This window comes from Petromyzon marinus, chromosome 41 (genome assembly GCF_048934315.1).
Source record: "Petromyzon marinus isolate PM22_M1 ecotype Great Lakes invasive population chromosome 41, UKy_Petmar_22M1.pri1.0, whole genome shotgun sequence".
NCBI classification, from domain to species: Eukaryota; Metazoa; Chordata; class Hyperoartia; order Petromyzontiformes; family Petromyzontidae; genus Petromyzon; species Petromyzon marinus.
Genome location: NC_133707.1, coordinates 5,620,078 through 5,633,901, shown reverse-complemented (window position 1 = coordinate 5,633,901; position 13,824 = coordinate 5,620,078). Strand labels below are relative to the sequence as shown.

At 49.7% G+C, this 13,824-nt stretch overlaps 1 long non-coding RNA gene across 1 annotated transcript in view; it reads left to right on the top strand.

Moving 5' to 3' along the window:
* Positions 1 to 11,435, top strand: part of LOC116950986 (uncharacterized) — a 47,742-nt gene extending 36,307 nt beyond the window's left edge. Inside the window, exons 2-3 of the long non-coding RNA XR_004404098.2 lie at positions 8,888 to 8,998; positions 10,501 to 11,435. This is a non-coding gene — a long non-coding RNA (uncharacterized LOC116950986). The remainder of the gene's footprint in view (positions 1 to 8,887; positions 8,999 to 10,500) is intronic.
* Positions 11,436 to 13,824: the final 2,389 nt, after the last annotated feature.

Sequence of the window (13,824 nt, the reverse complement as noted above, 5' to 3'; positions counted from 1 at the left end):
ATCCGACAAGACAGCACGCAATTATCTCGTGGTATTTATTGCGACTTTATTCGGTGCGGAGCGAAGGCATTTTGTTCGCTCTGAATTATTAAAAGCGCTCATTCTACCCTGATGAATAACAGATGGACCGAGGTTCGTATGAAATGTAACAGTGACGTGGGTCAATGTCAATCAATGGTACACAGCGATTCTGCACGGTCCCCTAAGCAATGCCCTAATAGCTCCCAGTTGACAGCGAAGACACGAGTATTTATGTTCCAAACCGTAACCATGAAATATATGCCTACCTTTATTTAAACAACGGACATGCAAGAAGCATCCAAGGTTAAATTGAACTTCTGTGTTCTAAATAACTCTCCAAGCAGGGCTTAGCTTCTCACCGAAATGGTTTCTCGGTCGGCACGTGACTGGTCGCCACAGCCATAGCGAGAGGGGTGGATGGTTGATGTGGTGCGCCGGCCAGATATCTGCTGACAGTTTGTGGAGCGGTCGGGGCAAGTCAACATGCCGACGTTGCGCCAACGTCAGCATGTAGTCGGAGGCCCTCTGGACCAACGTTAGCTCAATGTTGGACTAACGTTGGCTCGACATTTCACGTTCACGGGGGCGTTGCCACGTGCTGATGGGACAGCAGCGTTGTTGTTCGTAACGTTTTTTTGTAACAAAAACATGTGTATCAAGCCAACCTAAAATCACAGGAGGTTGTAAACTGCGCGGTTTTGTTGGCGGTGCGTATCTTATATCGCGCAGACGGGTTGTGTTTTTCGAGTGGTGCAGAATGTTTAGAAAGTGGACCGCACATAAGCGTGATGGTGAGGATGGGACAAATGCGTGGGCGACATTCGTCGGGGGGAACACGTTGCCAATCCGAAATATACCACCTCGCTGTGGCTACTCGTCACGTGGCCACTCAAGTCGATACCAGAGACCGGGAAATGATGTGTTCAGAAGTTAAACCCTGATAGTAAAAATATACTCATTACTGCGGCTAGGTTTATTGTAATTCAAAGTGGGTTTGCTGCTCAACTGAGCATTGCAGCTGTGCTCATCTCCTATTTTCTAGCCCGGTGCCGGAAATTCCTCATTCCTATGGCGGGGGCGAATATATCCATAGACCAACGGCTTTTGATTTCCCTTCATAGTGGCACTCGTTTTATCAACCCCAGAAGAAGGGGAGGTGGGGGTGATGATAAAGGGCTGAAGTCAGCCACCTTCCAATTGTGAGCCATAGAGCTACCAGGCCATACGGGGAGAGCTTATTGAAATTAAGTCTTTCATAGCCAAAGACAGCGTCCAAAAATCAGGGTGTTGGCTATAGTGGCTGTCTGCCACTAACGCTTCACTTCGACGCATCGAACGATAACAGCGACGGCTTATTTGCTGCTGCAATCAAAACGACACGGAGAGTTTTGCTTCGTGTGCGTCACACGTCATCTATAACGCGAAACCGAATGCCACGACGCGTGAGTGAATGTGTGTGTGTGTGGCGTAAGGAGTGGGGGTGAGCGGTGGCGCAGTGGTTAGCGCACTGTGCTACGGATCCCGAGTTCGATTCCCGGCTCACGACCAGTAACATTGGCGAATATCTGAACCAAAGTCCAGGACCTCGCCCATAGAGCGTCTCAGCCTTAAAAAAATATATGTATAAAATGAAGTGCCTCCTCTCCTGTCTCGCGGTGAGCCTGGAGCAACGTGGAAGGGCCTGTGTCATTCGTGCTCACTTCCATTACATCAGACGCCGTAAATCGCTGCCTGACAGCCAGCGCTGAAATCGCTTTTTAATCGGCCTTCCGCGTCTGCCACTAATTCGGTGCAAGTGACGTATCCCTCCTTGATTTTTTTTAAAGATGCGAAAATAATGATCCAACCGCTTTCCGCGCAACAGCAAAAACTGTTTATCTTATAATCTCACCAGCTCACGAAAGGCATTAAGTGTGACTTGGAGGGGGGGGGGGGGGGGGGTTAACATTAATGTGCGTTTTGTAAATAATCTGATGTTCTATAATAGATGGCGTTACATTTCCCTTACATTCCTTCGTGTTAATTGACTGCCGAATATAAGTCTTCACGCCCCCCCACCACCACCGCCCACACACGCTGTTTGCTCGCCGGGGGGGGGGGTCTCAACCATACTTCACCGCACTGATTGGCAAGGGGGAGATCGGAGGGGGAGCGGTTCAAATGTAATTCGCCACGGTTCAGCAATCAAACTGGTTCATAGTGCAGTGCCGCTGTAATCACTCCACCACTGCTCTAGCCCACGTACAGTGAGGGAAAAAAGTATTTGATCCCCTGCTGATTTTGTACGCTTGCCCACTGACAAAGAAATTATCAGTCTATAATTTTAATGGTAGGTTTATTTGAACAGTGAGAGACAGAATAACAACAAAAAAATCCAGAAAAACGCTTGTTTAAAATGTAATAAATTGATTTGTATTTTAATGAGGGAAATAAGTATTTGACCCCCTCTCAATCAGAAAGATTTCTGGCTCCCAGGTGTCTTTTATACAGGTAACGAGCTGAGATTAGGAGCACACTCTTAAAGGGAGTGCTCCTAATCTCAGCTTGTTACCTGTATAAAAGACACCTGTCCACAGAAGCAATCAATCAATCAGATTCCAAACTCTCCACCATGGCCAAGACCAAAGAGCTCTCCAAGGATGTCAGGGACAAGATTGTAGACCTAGACAAGGCTGGAATGGGCTACAAGACCATTGCCAAGCAGCTTGGTGAGAAGGTGACAACAGTTGGTGCGATTATTTGCCAATGGAAGAAACACAAAAGAACTGTCAATCTCCCTCGGCCTGGGGCTCCATGCAAGATCTCACCTCGTGGAGTTGCAATGATCATGAGAACGGTGAGGAATCAGCCCAGAACTACACGGGAGGATTTTGTCAATGATCTCAAGGCAGCTGGGATCATAGTCACCAAGAAAACAATTGGTAACACTACGCCGTGAAGAACTGAAATCCTGCAGCGCCCGCAAGGTCCCCCTGCTCAAGAAAGCGCATATACATGCCCGTCTGAAGTTTGCCAATGAACATCTGAATGATTGAGAGGACAACTGGGTGAAAGTGTTGTGGTCAGATGAGACCAAAATGGAGCTCTTTGGCATCAACTCAACTCGCCGTGTTTGGAGGAGGAGGAGGAATGCTGCCTATGACCCCAAGAACACCATCACCACCGTCAAACATGGAGGTGGAAACATTATGCTTTGGGTGTGTTTTTCTGCTAAGGGGACAGGACAACTTCACCGCATCAAAAGGACGATGGACGGGGCCATGTACCGTCAAATCTTGGGTGAGAACCTCCTTCCCTCAGCCAGGACATTGAAAATGGGTCGTGGATGGGTATTCCAGCATGACAATAACCCAAAACACACGGCCAAGGCAACAAATAAGTGGCTCAAGAAGAAGCACATTAAGGTCCTGGAGTGGCCTAGCCAGTCTCCAGACCTTAATCCCATAGAAAATCTGTGGAGGGAGCTGAAGGATCGAGTTGCCAAACGTCAGCCTCGAAACCTTAATGACTTGGAGAAGATCTGCAAAGAGGAGTGGGACAAAATCCCTCCTGAGATGTGTGCAAACCTGGTGGCCAACTACAAGAAACGTCTGACCTCTGTGATTGCCAACAAGGGTTTTGCCACCAAGTAATAAGTCATGTTTTGCAGAGGGGTCAAATACTTATTTCCCTCATTAAAATGCAAATCAATTCATAACATTTCTGACATGCGTTTTTCTGGATTTTTTTTGTTATTATTCTGTCTCTCACTATTCAAATAAACATACCATTAAAATTATAGACTGATCATTTCCTTGTCAGTGGGCAAACGTACAAAATCAGCAGGGGATCAAATACTTTTTTCCCTCACTGTATAGCATCAGCAGGTTATACATTTGTTTGTGTAGGTCTATGAGTGCGTGGGTGTGGATCACAACAAGATTGTGGCCTTTGACCATCAAGCCTCTGTAAAACACAGCACCTGCCCTGGGTATTTTATATCATCACACACACCACCCCCTCGCCTGTCTGTGAGCAATGATTGGGGGACAGTTAATGAGAGAGCGGAGGAGCTTCCGCCTTGGGGTGGTGAGCTCACGAACTCACGAACAGCTCCGGTTTGGCAGTGGAGGTCTCGCTTTGAATGCGCCGAGCCGCATTATCTTTTGAAATCGGCTGTGCTTAACGCTGCTTGTGAAGCGACCTGGCCTGTTGCTCGGTTAAAAGATCCGGGTCTTCTCGGCCATAGCGACGTCCTCCCCTTCTGTACCGGATTTCAACATTGAGGCTGACGATCCTGAATTTAACCAGGCTGCATCGTGCGAGCAGCTTACAGATCCTGAAAAGATCTGGGCACATTCCCATCATTGAGCTCCTCTGACAGGCAGGGCTAAGTTGGCCGAGTCACGTAGCCCACACGACCAACCACCGCATGCCCAAGCAGCTTCTATTCGGCCGGATAGAGGGGGATAAACGTCGTCGAAGGCTGATATTGTAAAGAAGGATTTGGAGTTGATCGGACTTGCCGATGACTGGTACCAGCGGTGTCAAGATCGGCCTCTGTGGAGGAGCATCTTGAAGGACGCGACTGGGCAGTGTCGCCCTCCAACAACAGCAGAGGGCGGATAAAGCGACGCTCACAACAACGATCGTCGCGCCGGGCGGCTAAAACGCAGCAAGCTAGCACAGTGGGGAGCACAGGTGGGTGCATTTGCCTGCCAGTCTCTGCAGTCGGTCAACCCATAACCAGCTGGATTATGTCCCGTGACTTGTCAGCGAGCCTTCAACGCGGTCTCAAAGTGCACCTCGTCTGGCACAAGCGCCTTGACGACGTCACCGCCACTTAGTGACGAAGGTTCTTGTTGTATGCGCGCACACCGCATGCATAGCAGGGGCCAGCGACGCAGACAACCCACTTACTGCAGTTATTTATTGCTTTGCTTTAAACATTCCCGAGCCGAGTGTAAGCAGTAGGTGTAATTGAAGAGCATCTGAATAAGGTTGCATCCAATTACAACCAATGCCCACACCTGCAGCGGGCATTTTAATGATTTGCAATCCATCACCTGCTCCATATAAATAGTGTGTGTGTGTGTGTGTAACCCTGGATAGGCTATATGCACAGGTTTAGGTAATTGGGAAGGATATATTGACGCGTCTTTCCCAAACACAAGCGGGCCCCAATTGCAGTGGCTTGCGTTACGCGTGTTTGTGAACAGCAGCATTGTAATGTGATAGGAATGGGAATTGAACTTAGGTTTCCGTGTTTCGTGGAGTTCAGCTGCTCTACGTTATCATCATCATCATCCATTGTCCATCCACTGCTGGATGAAGGCCTCCACCACGCTATCGCCATCCATCACAGACCAGTGGCTGCTCCCTCTGTACGGGGCGTAAATTTGATCTCACAGCGGAAATTAAATCTTTTAATGCACCGCTCCAAGTTGTGCTAATGGAACACCGTTAATTACTTTGAGTACAAATAACGTAATGATCCAGATTCGTTTACGTGTATACGATAAATTGTCGGATTAATAATACATTTACCGGAAGCCTTAATCATAATGTTGAAGATGTATGTATCTGGTTAAATGGAGCTGTGTTGACGGTTCGACTAAATGGGACGTGATATGTAACCCCGAATGCTGTTAAGGGAAATTATGTTAGCGAGCGCCTATTAAGGTCAATAGGGCGCACGAGGGAAGGTGTGAGCAGCACACGCCCGGCCGCCTTTGTCTCCCCAGTGCTGACGTTTACACGCCGTGCCAGTTACTCATTTTGAGGCTGAGTCGCATGTATTCGTCACCGATATTGGTCGTGGGCAGGAAATCTAACTCGGGTTCTAAGTGGTTGGGAGCGCAGTGCGTTAAACACTACACTGCCGTCAACGCGACGCTTGTGCCAGGCTAAGTGCACTTTAAGGCCACGCGAAGTGTCGAACGCCCGCTGGCATGAGGTCACGGGACAGACCGAGGTGCCACACACACACAAACACACACAGACGCACACAGCACTTTGACATCGCCAACCTGGGCTACGCGGTGGTCGCCCATCTCAGCGCGTATCCAGGTTCAACCACCCGGCTGAGCATCCCAAGCTCTCTTGAGATTGGGCGCATTAGCGGTGGGGGTTGGTCCTTGTGTCTCTTTAAACGGTCGCAGTGAAGCAAAAAGGAAACGCCGGTGTTGAATTCGACCGTGGTACGAACGTTCGTTCTTCCGACGTGGGGACATTGCCCCGGGGGCGCGCCGTTTCGTGCCACGTGTTGCCTTAGGGGCCGTACTTAAATGACGTCACGCGATTTTGGACGATTTTTGATCCCCCCCCCCCTCGTCACACGGCGTCATAAAAAGTCAGACCCCCCCTCAAATATGACGTCACAAAGCTCTGCCCCCCCCCCAAAAAAAATGCTTCAAATCGCTTTAAACTATTGTCATTCTAGTGCGTATTTAATGTGGCGCTGCACTCTGATGTTGTAGGAGAAAACATTTATTAAAACATCTATTTAATTAAGTAGAACGTGTTGTCTATGTTTATTCAAAGTTGACCCTGCCTGAGATGATTGTCAGACGCGCCACCTGTGCCCCCTACTGCGTCCACTCGCTGTTTTTTTTTTAATCCGCCCTCCGCTGTCGCTGATGGGCGACTGCCTCCAACTTTGCTCAGTAGCGTCCTTCACGAGCCCCCTCTCTCCGCTCGCTCGCACGCGCACACGCACGCTCTCCACACACAGCACATGCACTCAGAAGTCTCAAACGCGAGTAAATGCGCTGCTCCAATAAAATCCCTCGCGAGAGGAGACAGATTTAAAGTAAGCATTCCAGTTTTCTGAACTCCCCCGTTAGAGCCGAAACAGGCTTGTGGGGCCAAGTGCTGTTATCGAGCAGTACCTACGAAGGCCGAAACGGAAAAACCAGGGGGTGGGTGGCCAACACCACGCCCGGCCGCCTTTGTCTTCATTTGCACCAGATGATGTATTGAGGCCGAGTCGACCGGTTGGAGGCTCGGGGCCGGTTCAGATAATCGTCTCTGGTGTTGGTGGCCGTAAGCAGAGGGAATCGAACGCTATCTAAATCGCCCCCCACCCCACTCCCATCCCCCCCAATTCCTCCTGACCCACCCCCCCCCCCATTTCCCCATCGCACACCGCACACACTCCCATTCTCAGCTTGTTTGGCTCATCGACCGATTCGACTCTTTAATTTTTTTGTTTAAACAAAAAAAAAGGCAATTCCGCACCGCTGCCCTCCATCTCCATCGGCCGTGTTCAATAATTCACAGAGTGCATTTTGTAAAAGGCGGGGAAGGGAGGGAAGGGGGGGCTTGGGGATGGGGGTAAAACTCCCAACTTCTAAAAGCCAACGAGAAATGGCACAAGATGTAAAACGAAGTAACATTGAAAATGAAAAAAATAAAAGATAGTGGAAGAATAAAACGCGAAGATTCCATCTCGGAGAACTTGTTAGTGACTCTGGTTAGGTGGTAACCACGCCTTCAAAGGCTTGCCAGGTGTTGTAGGATAGGGGGGCTGCATTAAGCGTGGCCAGGATTTGTCAAAGTTGAGGTGTTTTCCCTCCATTCGCTTGGGTTTCCTCCGGGAAGTCTGGGTTTGGAGTTTCTTCCCCCCCACCCCCCCGCGACACAAAGCGAAACTCTCACGGAATGTTTCAAATATCTGAAAGTAGCAAACAACCCTGCCTGAGTCTCCACTCCGCGTGTACTCTCCTGGGGCAAACAATTGGAATTGCCACAAATATTAGCGTGACGTGGAGCACTATACTCGGCTTCACACTCGCCGGGGTGATCGTCGCCTTTGCAATTGCGTGCCACCTAAACTCTGCAACTCGTTGCCCGTCGAGGTCACGACTTTCGAGACATTTACAAATCTTCAAATCTCGACTAAAAAAACGTTAATGTTTAAAATGGCGTTCTCTCTCTATTTAGTTCTTTTCAAACCGTCTTTCTCGCTTCTTCGTTATTTGGTTGTTGACTATTTTCCCGCCTTGCCACGCATAGCGCCCTGAGAACGACTGTTTAAGAGCGCTTCATGAGTTTAAATTATTATTATTGTTGTACCGCAGTGTGTCTACAAACGTGTCATCCACGGGGAAAGTTGGAGCAAAGTAAAGCTAGCGTCAGCGACCTTCAGCATCTCATGGACAGAAAGCAAATTTGAAGCAACAACAGCGGATAAGTTGTGACACACCAACGGTAATAATGCACGTGTTTAAGACGTTCGGCAAAAAAAAAAGAAATTATTCCGTTCATATAACTGCTCAACTTGGAGATATTCATGCTTTGATATTTGCTTGCCTCTGTGCTGTGTGGCCCTATTGGCGTTGTTCTCTGATCTAACACCGGTGGTGGCACAAGGCCACGAAGGAGCCTCTCTCTGGTCAGTTTAAAAAAACAATTAACGCATTATTATTACTATCAAAGCACGTTCGTTTGCATTATTTACCACAAGCATGTGTGGTAAATGCCTTGCAATGGGTGCCTATTTGGTTCAGTTTCAGTTTTCATTTATTTGGTATAGCCCTGTGAGCCATTCGGCTCTTAAATCGGGTGCAACCGCAACAAACAAAAAAACATGAACAAGAAAACATCTTAAAGTGACTACGCGCAAGCAGAAAAATCCAGGAAAAAAACAGCAAAGTCTTCCATAAAAAGCACCGTACATCAACGCTGTGTGCAAAAATCCCAGTGGGATGCAAGTTAAACAACAACAACAACAACCACAAGACAACTTGGATTAAAGCCATCAGTCTAACGCCGTACTACAACAAACATGGCCAAACCAAAGTGAATTTTTGGAAGCGTTACAGAATTCCACGAGTGCATATATATGGATATATATTTCTTACGTGTCCGTGCGTGTGCGATACAGATCCGGGACAAGGCTGTGCTGGTGACGGGATGCGACTCCGGCTTTGGACTGTCACTCGCGCAGCACCTGCACTCGAAGGGCTTCAAAATCTTCGCCGGATGCCTCCTGAAGGTGCAAGTCACAGTGACGTTGTAGTGGGGGTTTTTTCGTGGTTGTTTTGAGCCCAGCCAGCCCAGAGTTGTACAAGGCAATGCAGTTTACCCGCTCCTCGGTTTCCTTTCTTACGAGATGAATACGCCTTTCCAAACTGGTTTTGGATCCTTTGGAATGAATTGAAAGCATGCCATGAGATAACTGTAGCTTTTTTTGGGAGGGGTTTGTTAGTTACGCCAACGTTGACTTTCATGACTATGTACCTGTACAGCCTTTTTAAAATATATATTTGGATATGTTATTGATTCACTCCACCCCCCCCCCCCCCACCCCACCATAATGAGATGAATTGTCACGTTTCAGGGTCGTGGTGCTGTTCTGAAATTCTATGCTGCCGAGACGGCGAGATGTTAACTACCTCGCCTGGTATACAGGAAGTCGTGGTTTCAATCCTGACCCTGACGCCTGTATATTTGGAGTTTGCGTGTTTTCCCCGTGGTCGCGTGGATTTTTTTCCAGGCCCTCCGGATTTCTGCATTCAATATCCGAGCAACTCCCTCTATTATTTCCGGTTAAAGGGGTACAACCTATTATTTTCTCACCTCGACACGTGCAGCTTTCGATGGATGAGACTCGTACGATGAAACTGTCACGATGCCAAGCGCGCGCATGTGCGTCGCTGCAGGGAGTATTTGGCTGTATATTCTTGGTTCTTTCGGTAAAGTCACGAAGATAAAAAAAATAATACAATCAAAATAAATTGAAAATAAAAAATATTTTCTTTTTATTGTATTTTCTATCTACGTGACTTTACCGATATAACCAAGAATTACGAATTCCTGCAGTAATGAAAGTTGTAAGTTAGTATTTGGCTGCTATAAATGTCGACGTGTCCTGTATCATTTCTCATGGCCAGGTCGCTCTTTAAAAAGAGCTATCTAGCTAAGTGGGCTTTGCCAGGTAAAAAAAAAAACGTAATAGTTTTATAGCTTTAAATAGTTGATAGTTTAAACTGATATCTTATTATAGTTATTTAATAAATAAGAGACTACACACTTTATACACACCCTGTGTGCCCACCAGACCCAGGCAAAAAAGGCAGCGGAAGGAGGCGGTGGTGGTGGGTGAATGGGTGGGTGGGGGGGGAGGGGTGACTGAGCGAGCTGGTTCGTGGCGTGTCTCTGAGCGGCCAACACGCGTGTTCTTATTGCAAGGCTTTTTCGTGTTCCAAGCCCTGCTAACTCTGCCGGCGACTTGAGAATGACACGCACCAGTCGTACGAGGGAAGCCATGCGAGAGGGGGAATCTCGCTTTGCGGTGCATTAGGGAACAGTTTAGAGTGCGCGAGTGAAAAATGCACTCCCGTTGATGACGATGCCTTTAGAGGATTCGTTCATGAATGTTTGATTATAGCCAGAGGCAAACAATGGGGAGTTACGTTTCTCTCCCGCAGAGGCGCACATGTCCGGTTTTGTGGTCTTTGTTTTATAAGAACAAGACGTGTGTGTGTGTATTTTCAGATGCTCATCATCTTTGGTGTGGTACGACTGAGAAGCGGGTTTGGAATCGCGATGTGACATGTGTGGAGGCGTCGGTTTGCACTGCTGTCAGTTTTGCAAGGAAGGCTGATGGAACCGCCTCGATTTCACGTCGACAACAACACAAACAAAGACAGATGTCCCCCGTATAGCCTACACAACATTTTTGGGCAAGTGCAGTTAGCGAGCACCTAATGAAGGCAGGCACTTTGGTACACGAGGGAGTGGGTGGCCAGCATCACGCCCGGCCGCCTTTGTCTCCCCAGTGGCGAAGATTAAACACCGCACCAGGTACTCATTTGAGGCCGAGTCAACCTAGGGGAGGCCCAGGACCGGTTCAGATAATCGCCACTGGTGTTTGCAGTGAGCGGGAATCGAGCTCGGGTCGCAGGGTTAGTGCAGCGAGCTAACCGCTGAGCCACCGCTTCCCAAACACACACACACGTCTAACACCCGCTGTATAGACTACTGTGAGTGAGTACACTTGGCTAAGAAGATCAAATTTTGCCGTAGATATAGTTAAGTAAATGCTCACGCTAACGGTGTTCTAGGCAGTCAAAAAGCTGACTTTTGGCAGAAATAATGAAGTATATGCCTCGAAATTGGCAAATCGAATTTGGACAGGTTGATCAGTTTCACTCGTAGAAAGTCAGTCTGTAGTTCTACATTGCCATTAGCATCGTGCTACACAGATTTATAGAGACACAGAGTATATACAAGGAGGGTCATCAGCGAATCAAATCTTTCCCCTTTATTCTTGGGGGTCTTTCGGTAAAGTTACGGAGATAGGAAAAATACTAACAATAAAAAAAATGAAAATAAAGTGAATGAAATTATTATTTTGTATTCACTTTATTTTAATTTCTTATTTTGTATTATTTTATTGTTATTATTAATAAAAATTAAAATGAAGTGAATTTTTCTCGCGCGTCCTTCGGTTTTTCCCTCCACATGTAGAAAACACGCGCTTAGAGCATTTGCCTGCTACACATTTCCACGTGACAAGCCGCTTCGCAGAGCTGTCACTTGTGCCAGCCAGGTCGCTTCTGAAAAATAAGAGAGCTACATGGCTCAGTGGGGCCTTACCTGGTCAAATAAAAACATAGTTGTTTTATCACTTCATCAAGCAGTCCCTCGAGACCCGCACGCGGCCTCCGAAGCTGAGTGTTGCCTACCGCTGTCCTAGCGCGTGGGATAAGAGGTAACGTAAAGGCGCCTCCGAAGTCGTTCTGTGATGTCACGTTCCGCGGGACTGTTCTCGAACACGGGTTCATGACAGTGCTCCGCGAGAGATCCGAACAGACGCATCGTGCGCTGGCACGGCGCCAGTAGCAGCACACTTGGAACGTACAAACAAAACGAGGGAAACCCCTTCTGGATAGATGCACGAGGTGTCTGTGGTGGTGCGTGAGAGTGATGTGTGTGTGTGTGTGTCACGTGTGTTGGAGTGTGAGCGTGGCTGGGTGTGTGTGTGTCACGCGTGTTGGAGTGTGAGCGTGGCTGGGTGTGTGTATATGTGTCACGTGTGTTGGAGTGTGAGCGTGCCTGGGTATTTTGTACCATCGGACACTCCACCCCCACAACTCCCAATCGGTGATGGGGCAGTTGTGGAGAGAGTGGAGAGTTTCCCATACCTGGGCAGTGTGCTTATGACTGGCTCCAGTTTAACAGCAGAGGTCTCACTCCGAATCAGTCGAGCGGCAATATCTTTTCATCGGTTGCGTAACGCTGTGTGGAAGCTATCTGGTCTGTCGCTCCGCACTAAGCTTCAGGTGTTCTCGGCCACGGTCATTCCCTCCCTTCTCTACGCTTGCGAAACGTGGACCCCACTAATGGAACATCTTCGCCGGTTAGAAACATTTAGGCTGGCCTGCCTACGATCCATCCTGGGTTTAACCAGACTGGTTTGTGTGAGCTCACAAATCCTTGAAAGATCTGGGCAGGGTCCCATCGGTGAGCTCCTCCGGCAGGCAAGGCTGCGATGGCTGGGTCATGTAGCCCGCATGCCCAGCCACCGCATGCCGAAACAGCTTTTGTTTGGCCGGATTGAGGGGGCTAAGCGGGCGCGGCACGGGCTAGAGAAGAGATGGAGTGATGTGGTACAGGAGGACGTGGAGCTGAGTGGACTTGCCGATGACTGGTACCAGCGGTGTCAAGATCGGCCTCTGTGGAGGAGGCTCGTGAAGGATGCTACTGGGCAGTTGGAGGCAGTCGCCCTCCAACAACAACGGAGGACGGAGGAGCGACGCTCAGAACAACGAGCGGATCGCCGGGTGGCTAAAGCACAGCAGGTTGGCACAGTAGGAGACACAGGTGGTGCATCAGCCAGTCATCTCAGTCAGTCGACCCGTGGCACCTGGGTCTGCCCCGTGACCTCCTGCCAGCGGGCGTTCGACACTTCACGTGGCCTCAGGGTGCACATATCCTGGCACAAGCGTCGTGGTGACGTCACCGCCACTTAGTGGCGAATGGTGGTTGTTGTTGTTGTTGTGTCACGTGTGCTGGAGTGTGAGCGTGGCTGGGTGTGTGTGTGTGGGAAGCGGTAGAGTAGTGGTTAGCGTTCCACGCTTCGATTCCCGCTTACGGGCAAGACCAGGTGAGCAGAGCCATCCCTGGGGTCGACTCAGCCTCAAATGGCGAATCGGGGCGACTGTCCGGGGCCCCGCGCATTGAGGGGCCCCACGCTTCGACGTCACGGTGTCAGATGTAATAGTCCGGGTTTAGTTTGAAGGTGTCGAGGCGGGGGGGGTCCACACAGTGCGAGTTGCCCCGAGCCCTGCACCACCACCACCACCCCTCCATAGGCGGCCTTGCCAGTGACGATTATTCGAACCCCTAGATCTGCTCGGCCTCAAATGAGTACAACATCTCCACTCGGGAGACAAAGGCGGGGCCCGGCGTGGTGCCGGCCACCCTCCCCCCGCCCCCCGTGCGTCGTGTCGGCCTTCACGCGTCGCTGCTCGTGAAACAGCGCGTGCCACCCTCCACCCTCCCCCCAGCAGCGGTCTGTTCTGGCTGCCGCGGCGGGCGGGCGTGCGGCGGGGTCGGTGACTCGAACCGGCCTTGGCGCGGGATGCCCACGACCGCGCTCCAAACCTCCCCACCGTCGGATTTGCCTCCCCACCCCCTGCCACCCCACCACCCTCGCACCCCCCCCCCCACCACGTACGCGTGTGCGTGCGTGTGTGCGTGCGTGTGTGTACGTGTGGGGAGCGGTGGTGTAGCGGTTAGCGCGCTGCGCTACGAACCTGGTGACCCGGGTCCGATTCCCGTTCACGGCCCACACCAGTGACGATTATCTGAACC